Genomic DNA, 8,634 nt, shown 5'->3' with positions numbered 1-8,634 from the left:
CGCACGCGCGAAGACGCCGGGTCCAAACGTGCGTGTGTTGGATGTGTACACAGCATCCAGATTTGCCCAATAGGAACCAGGATCAGGTGCAGGGGGCGGGACTTCTCAGGGAGGGGCGGGGTTCCAGTGTTAGGCAATGGGCAGGGCTGCCGGAAGTGGGAAGGATTTGCACGGAGGCGGAGCTTTGTTGGCAAACCTGCTTGGCCGTTTTGAGGTTTGTACCATTTTAGGACTTTACTTGATTTTGGTTTGCTTCTAGGTCTGGTGTTTTCAGATTCTTAACTCTAAAAGGGAAAGCTTTGTTTTCTCAGTAAATTATAAGTATTCAAACTTTTAAGTATATATTTAGGGAAAGTTGAATTAGTATGTTAAGTGCTATCTGTAGTGTTCAAGGTAATAATTGGCCAATATATTGTAATTTACAGTGAAAATTAATAACATTTAAGGGAATTAGATAGCTTTAGCTCCATTATAGAGATGAAAAATTGAGTTTTGGAGATGAGAAATTCCTACGCATTGACAGACAGCTAGACATTGAAGCTAGAGCTGCTTAGTGCTAGAGTTGGTGGGCACAACCACTATTCTTCAGTAGATCCTAGTTCTTGTATCCTCCCTTAAATAGTCAAAGCCCACGTGGCTCTGCTCCCGGAGTACACAGGCTATCCTGGAAAACTACCTTCATTCGCAATTAGAAATGGGGATACTGTTGAGATATTCCCCATCTGGCTGTGCGAGAAAAAAAAAGAAGATTGTCTGGAAAGGGAAACTCAACCTTCAGAATACACAATGCACAGACCTTAAGGCCAGCCCAGTACATCACTGTGGTCCTCAGTCACAGCTGAGTCTGGCAGAGTCTTGGACACCTTCTTGACTAATTTAATGGTCAGGCAGGGTTATGTCAGGGAGTTTCCTCATGGACCTCTCTCGGGGACTCTGGTGATAGACGGATGGAACTTCTGGGAGAGAAGCTTGTCTCACTCAAGATAAACATTGCCGGTGGAGTTGGGAAGAAATAGACATCTCTCAGAGCAGAGGAGTAAGAAAGAGGCTATGCCCAAAAAGGAATAATTAATTATTTTGGCAAAAATCTCCTCTTTTTAGTCTCTTGGTTTTTCTTATTTCTTATGGCATTCCATAGATGAGGAAATTGAGGCGGTGAGGCATTAAATAAGGAGAGTCTCTTGGAAGTCACATACAGAAAGTTGGCTCTCAGTATTAAAACTGTCCTGCATGGAGAAAGCCCTTTAACATTTTTTAAAGTGTGGATTATGTTTATTTGACAATCTCGTACAAGACACAATTCTTTTTATACTGATTGGGTCATTCTCTTCCTGCAAACAGATTCAGTAGTGGTGGTTTTCACCATTTCTGGAGATTATCAGGGAGATGGATCATTAAACTCTGCTGAAGCTTGGCTGGGCAGGGGAAGCATGGATTCCTTGCATATTTGGATAATTCACAAACCTCACTGAGACCTTTAACCAAGATTTCCATTCAGCATCCTTTCTGCTTCTTTCAAAATCTGACTGCTGAGTTACAGGGTTTCTTTTAGACAACTTTATTGAGATAGAATTGACATATAATACATGGAACATATTTAAAGAGTATAATTTGATAAGTTTTTATATATGTATATCCCCTTGAAACCATTACTATTATCAAGTGAATATATCCATCATCTTCAAGTTTCCTCACACCCCTTTGTAATTTCTTCCTCTTACTACCCCCTGCTTCCCACACCTAAGCAACCACTGATCTACTTTCTGTTGTTACAGTTTCATTTGCCTTTTTGTAAAGTTTTGCATACATAGAATCAGGCAGTATGTATTATTTTTTTCTGGTCTGGTGTCTTTTACTCAATTTGACATTCATCCATGTTGTTTTGGGTACTAGTTTTTCATTCCTTTTTATTGCTGAGTGTATTCCATTATATGGATGTACTGCAGTTTATTTATCATCTGTTGATGGACATTTGGGTTGTGTCTAGTTTGGGGCTATTACTAGTAAAGTTGCTACAAACATTTGTGTACAAGTCTTTGTATGGATATATATTTCCTTTTTCTCTTTGGATAAAAATCTAGAAGTGGAATGGTTGGATCATAGGTATATGTGTGTTTAACTTTTTAAGACAGTCCTAAATTATTTTCCAGCATGGTTGTATCATTTTATATTCCCATCAGGAGTGTATTCGAGTTCCATTTCCTCCATATCCTCACCAACACTTGGTAGCCGTTTTTAATTTTAACCATTCTAGTAAGTGTGGTGATATCTTATAGTTTTAATTTATATTTTCCCATGACTAATGATGTTGAGCACCTTTTTATGTGCTCATTTGCCATCTGTATATCTTTCTTTGGTGAAGTGTCTGTTCAGACCTTTTTTACATTTTTAAAAGTATTGAGTTGTTTGTTTTTTAAATTTTGAGAGTTCTTTATATATTCTGGTTGAAAGTTCTTCATCAGATACATGCTTTGCAAAGATTTTCTCCCAGTATGTGGCTTGTATTTTCATTCTCTTTACACTGTATTTTTAAGGGCAGAAGTTTTAAATTTTAATAAAGTCCAATTTATTATTTTATGAATTGTCCTTTTAGTGCTATTTCTAAGAAATCTTTGCCTACCCTAAACTCAAAAAGACCTTTTCTTATGTTTTCTTCTAAAAGTTTTACAGTTTAGACTGTATATTTAGGTGTATGATTCATTGTGAGTTAATTTTTATTTATGGTTTGAGGCGCTTTTGTTCATATTTATTACATATGGGTACCCAATTATTCCAGCAATATTTGTTGACATTTTCCACTTTTTTCTTTTTCCACTGTGTCACCTTTGTACTTTTGACAAAAATCCGTTGTCCATTATCATTTTATAAACATTTTATTTAATATTTGTGCATCATCAGCTACTTGTTACCATGAGCTAGCACTGAAGATATATATGGAAGTATTCTTTGTTTGCAAAGACTAAAGATCAACTATTGCTAACTTAAAATAAGAAATTTATTGGAAGAATTTGAGGTATAATAAAATTTTTTAAAAAGCTGAACAATAATCAGGTCTCAGCTATCTTGATTCATCCAAAGGGAGGCAGATCCGCAAAGGACAATGAGACTATATTAGAGAGGAAAAGAGAATGATGCTGGGCAGATATCTCCTAGAGCAGTGCTGTAAAGCAGAAATGAAACTCTGACTTCTGAGGCTATGTTATAGAAGACCATGACATTTCTGTCTCATTTACTTGGACACTTGGTTTTAGAGTCTTGAGCCACCATGTGAGGAGACCACCATGCTGGAGAGGCCACATTCTGGTCAACAGAGCCAGCTAAGCCCAACAGTCTAGTTATCCCTGCCATGGTGCCAGATATTTGCGTGAAGCTGTCTTGACCCCTCCAAGCCTTCCATGCACTAGGTGAATACACTGAGTAACTTCCTTTGATGCCACAAGGAATAGAATGAGCACCTAGCTAAAACCTGCTCAAATTCTTGATTTTCTTGATTGTGAGAGATAACAAAATCATTGTTTTATGCATGTATTTTTGGCGAGTTACTCAGTGTTTTGTAAGTAGAACAAAATTTGGGGTGCTTTTGTAACAAAAACCTAAAACATGTGGCATTGGCTTTCGGATAGGATGTCAGGCAGAAGTTGAAAGGGTTTTGAGAAGACTGTTAGTGGAATCTTGACAGACATCGAGGAGGGTGTCAATAAAGATTTAAGGAAAGTAAGAAAAATGTTATTGGAAGCTAGAAGAAAGGAGGGTCTTGATATGTCATGGCAGATGGTTTAGCAAATGTGATAACGTGGAAAATTAGAAAATATATTTAATGATCTGATGGATCTGGCTTAGGAGATTTCCAGGCAGAATGTTGAAAATGTCAACTGTTTTTTGTTTGTTTGTTTGTTTAGTTGTGTTTAAACTATGCGTCATAAGGTATGGGTAGACAAACTGTACTAAAGAAGGAATTATTCATTTTTCAAACAGAATTTAGAGGAAGTATGTAGAATGAGATCTGAAAATTAAATGATTTCTTGTCCTTAATTTCTTAGAAAATACTTCAGTAAGATAGACAAAGATCAAATTCAAGGCCCTGTTAGAAAAGCATGGATTCAAGGTGGAGATGAAGCCAAGGATGCGATTGTAAAATCTTTTGTTAAGAGTTCAGAAACAGATAAAAGGCCTTGTAAAGTTCTTAAGGAGTTGTAAACAATAAACAATTGTTTAAACAATTGTCAGACCTAAGGCTTCTAAGAATCTTAAGGACATTTTTCCAGAGCAGCCTCACAGGGAGCCCAAGGAAGAAAAGGACTTATCTAAAAGGTATTTGTACATGTGACATTTATCTAATGGAGTAAATTATAAATGATACACAAAAAATCTACAAAGTTTTAATAGTAATTATATTAGTTTTCACTGAAAAAAACGGACTGCACAAAATGAAAAGAATCTTTTGGACCCTTAAATATCTATGGGCAGGAAGCAGGCTGAGTATGCTACTAAGCTACAGAAATGGGATAGTTTTATGGAGAAGAAAGAATGACTTCCAAGGCAAAATCAAGATCTCAGAGGGAAGAGCCAAAAATCATGGAAAAATCATTCTCAGAGAGCAGGACTGGGCCCTAATCATGAACTAGTAACATATATCCAGCTGGATTTCAGAATAGCAATAATGCTCAATATTGCTAATTGTTAGAGAAATGCAAATCAAAACTACAATGAGGTATTTCCTCACACTGGTCAGAATGGCCATTATCAATAAGTCTACAAATGATGAATGCTGGAGAGGGTTTGGAGAAAAAGAAACCCTCCTACACTGTTGCTGGGTGCAGCCAATTGGTGCAGCCAATATGAAGAACAGTATGGAGGTTCCTTAAAAAAACTAAAAATAGGGTTACCATATGATCCAGCAATCCCACTACTGGGCCTATATCTGGAGAAAACTCTAATTTGAAAGGATACATGCACACCATTTACAATAGCAGTACTATTTACAATAGCCAAGACATGGAAGCAACCTAAATATCCATCGACAGATGAATGGAAAAGAAGTTGTGGTATATTTATACAAAAGAATACTACTCAGAGATAGAAAAGAATAAAAGAATGCCATTTGCAGCAACATGGATGGACCTGGAGATTATCACACTAAGTGAAGTAAGTCAGACAGAGAAAGACAAATATCATATGATATTGCTTATATGTGGAATCTAAACAAATGATACAAATGAACTTATTTATAAAGCAGAAATGGACTCACAGATATAGAAAACAAACTTATGGTTACCAAAGTGGAAGGCAGGGGAGGGATAAATTAGGAGTTTGAGATTAACACATATAAAATAGATAACCAATGAAGGTCTACTGTATAGCACAGGGAACTATATTCCATATTTTCTCATAACCTACAATGGAAAAGAACCTGAAAAAGAATGGATTTATATATATATATATTTATATGTGTATATATATATGTATGTATATATATATATAAACTGAATCACTTTGCTGTATACTTGAACACAACATTGTAAATCAACTATACTTCAATAAAAAAACAAAAACAGAAAAGGTAAAAAAAAATGAATTTCAATGGATTGATGACTTACTGTTTTCTTCCTTTAAATGGATACTTACTTATTGCAGTTATTCTATGCCTATCCCAACACAATATTTTGGATATGTGTGGGGAAGATAACTTGTCTCTTTAGTTTGCAGGTTTTCAGATCAGGATCTGAACCCAAGAAACTGCATGGAGCCTTATCCATTCCTGGGCTTGATTAAGATAATAAGATTCTGGATTTTGAGCCTGAGCTTGATGCCATAATAGGATGAGATTTTGGAGAGTCTTGGGAAAGTGTGAATATACTGCATGAGAGAGAAATGTAAAAAATTTTTGTGTAGAGAAAACACAGTGGCAATTTAAAATCGTTTCCACAAATTCTTTGGCATTCCTCGGATGTAGAGGTTTATATTCTTTCTCCTTGAAATGGATGAACTTGTGATTGCTTCAACTAATAGCATATGGTAGAAGTAATGCTTTGTGAATTCTGGGTCTAGGTTATAAAAGACATAGAGTCTATCTTATTTGCTAAAACTCTCACTCTTGAAGCCACTAGGTAAGAAGTTCGACCACAGTGAGGTCCCATGTTGGTGAGGCTGGATGTAGGCTGCTTGGTCCATAGATCCTGCTAAGCCTGGCCTTCTAGCCATATCTGCCAATGCACTAGATATGTGAGAGAAGCCATGTATATGAAGTCAGATATGTGAGTGAACACTTCCAAGTGAGCTCGATTGATGCCACAGGAAAAGAAGGCACCCCTAACCCATCTTGCATAGATCTCTGATTCATAATATTACAAAATACAATTAAGTGTTTGATGTTTCAAGGCAGAGTTTCAGGGTAATTCATTACCAAGCAATACATAACTGCAACATATGATGATGATGATGATTTTTTTCTGTTTTTGTATTTCTGAAAATATCTTTATTTTTGCCTTCATTTTGATCATTATTCATTATTATTGAAATTCTAAATATTCTTTTTCTTTCAGCACTAAGACATTATTTATTCTATTGTTTCTGACTTGCATTCTTTCTCTTGAGAAGCCAGTAATAATTTTTACTGATTGAATATAATGTGTCTTTTTTTCCTGGATGCACTGAATGTTTCTCTTTATCTTTGGTTTTCAGAAATTTGATTACTATATGCTTTCCCCTCCCCTTATCCTGCTCTGCTTCATCAAACTTCTTGGATCTCTGGGTTTGTTTTTCATCAAATTTGGAAGAAGAAATCTCCCATTATCTTGAAAAAATGTGTTTTTCTGTGCCAATGCCTTTCTCCTCCCCAGTTACATATATGGTTGCCATTTAATATTATATTGTAATTTACTAAGGCTCTGTTCATTTTTTTCAGTTGTTTTTCTTCTCTGTGTTTACTTCATTTCAGTTCCCTGTCTTCAGGTTTACTTGTCTTTTTATTCCCACTTTATCTTGTCACTTAATCCTCTTAATAGGATTATTCACAGTTCAAAAGTTTTTAACTTTGGTGTGGCCTAATTTATTAATTTTTTATGTTATGAATTATGCTTTTGGTATTGTCTAAGAATTCTTTTGCCTAGCCTTACATCCCCAAAATATTTTCCTAGTTTTCTAAAATTTTTATAGTTTTATGTTTTACATTGAAGTCCAAAATCCATTTTAAGTTAATTTTTGTGTTACATGTGAAGTTTAAGTCATGGTTCATCTTTTTGTATCTACATGTCCAATTGTTCTGGCACCACTTACTGAAAAAGATTGCTCTTTCTCCACTGAAATGCTTTTGTAACTTTGTCAAAAATCAGTTGGGGATATTTGTGTGGGTCCACTTCTGAGTTCCCTATTCTGTTCTGTTGATTTATGTGTCTGTCCCTCTGCTAATACCGCACTGTCTTGATTATTATAGCTATATAGTGATATAGCTGTTTGGTATGCAAAAAAGAGTTAATCGACCTGTCACTGCTATCCTCAGCAAGGTCTGCTTCCAAGGTTGACCCTTGGCTAGCACCTGGAAATTAGGATTTCAGGAGGACTTCCCTATCTAACAAGGACCATCCTTACTGATAAGAGTGGCTCATTGTGCCTAAAATGATGGTTTATCTTGAACATCTGCTTTCCATCTGGGAATCTGGAATTTTGGATTGTGCTAGGTAGAGTGTGCTATGTGAGTAGGCCCCAATAAAAACCTTGGGCACTGAGTCTCTAATGAGATTCTCTGGTAGACAACATTTCACATGTGTTATCATATCTTGTTCCTGGAAAAGTTAAGCAAGTCCTGTGACTTCGGTGGGAGAGGACTCTTGGAAGCTCATGTCTGGTTCCCTCTAAACTTTGCCCCATGCACTTTTTTCCTTTGTTAATTTTACTTTATATCTTTATGCTATAATAAATCATAGCCATGAGTATTACCGTCTACTGAGTCCTCCTGGTAAATCCTCGAGCCTGGAGGTCTTGGGGACTCAACACATAAGCTTTAACGTTGGATAGATTGGTTCCTCCCGCTTTATTCTCCGCCCCCCACCAAATTTTTTTTTTTTTTTTAGCTATTTTAGGTTCTGTGTCTTTCTGTATAAATTTTAGAATAAGCTTATCTATGTCTACCAATAAACTTCATGGCATTTTGCTAGGAATTGCATTAAACCTATCCATCAGTTTGGGGAGAATTGGTATCTTTACCAATTTAATATTTAATCATCCAATCGATGAACGCAGTATGGCTTGTATTTATTTAGGTCTTCTATAATAACTCTTACCAGCATTTTGTAATTTTCAGGATACTGATTCAGTACACATTTTGTTAGATTTATATGTAAGTAATTGGTTTTCTTTGAAGCAATTGTAAATGATAGTATTTAAAATTTCAGTTTCCACATGTTCATAGTTACTATGAAGCTCTTTTTAAAGTATTATTAAGGTGGTATAATGTGGTCTTTTAGGACTAGATTAGCCCTAGTCCTAAAGTGTACTCTTTCTGAGGTCTCTACCAATTGCTGCAGGATTTTTAGTAAGGTCTCTCCAGCTGGAGATGAGAACTATGGTGGCTCTCAGACTTGGGTGAACTCTAGCAGTTGTTCCATTCACAGCAGCTTGGTTATTATCCTTTTTGCA

The 8,634-nt window shown here is 36.0% G+C and overlaps 1 long non-coding RNA gene across 1 annotated transcript in view; it reads left to right on the top strand.

Moving 5' to 3' along the window:
* Window positions 1–50: 50 nt before the first annotated feature.
* The window catches only part of LOC116153535 (uncharacterized), a 795,234-nt gene continuing 786,650 nt past the window's right edge, over window positions 51–8,634 (top strand). Inside the window, exon 1 of the long non-coding RNA XR_010380957.1 lies at window positions 51–214. This is a non-coding gene — a long non-coding RNA (uncharacterized LOC116153535). The remainder of the gene's footprint in view (window positions 215–8,634) is intronic.

The sequence above is a fragment of the Camelus dromedarius genome, chromosome 5, assembly GCF_036321535.1.
Source record: "Camelus dromedarius isolate mCamDro1 chromosome 5, mCamDro1.pat, whole genome shotgun sequence".
Classification (NCBI taxonomy): domain Eukaryota; kingdom Metazoa; phylum Chordata; class Mammalia; order Artiodactyla; family Camelidae; genus Camelus; species Camelus dromedarius.
Note: the sequence above shows the minus strand (reverse complement) of the source record. Positions and strands in the feature narration are given on the sequence as shown.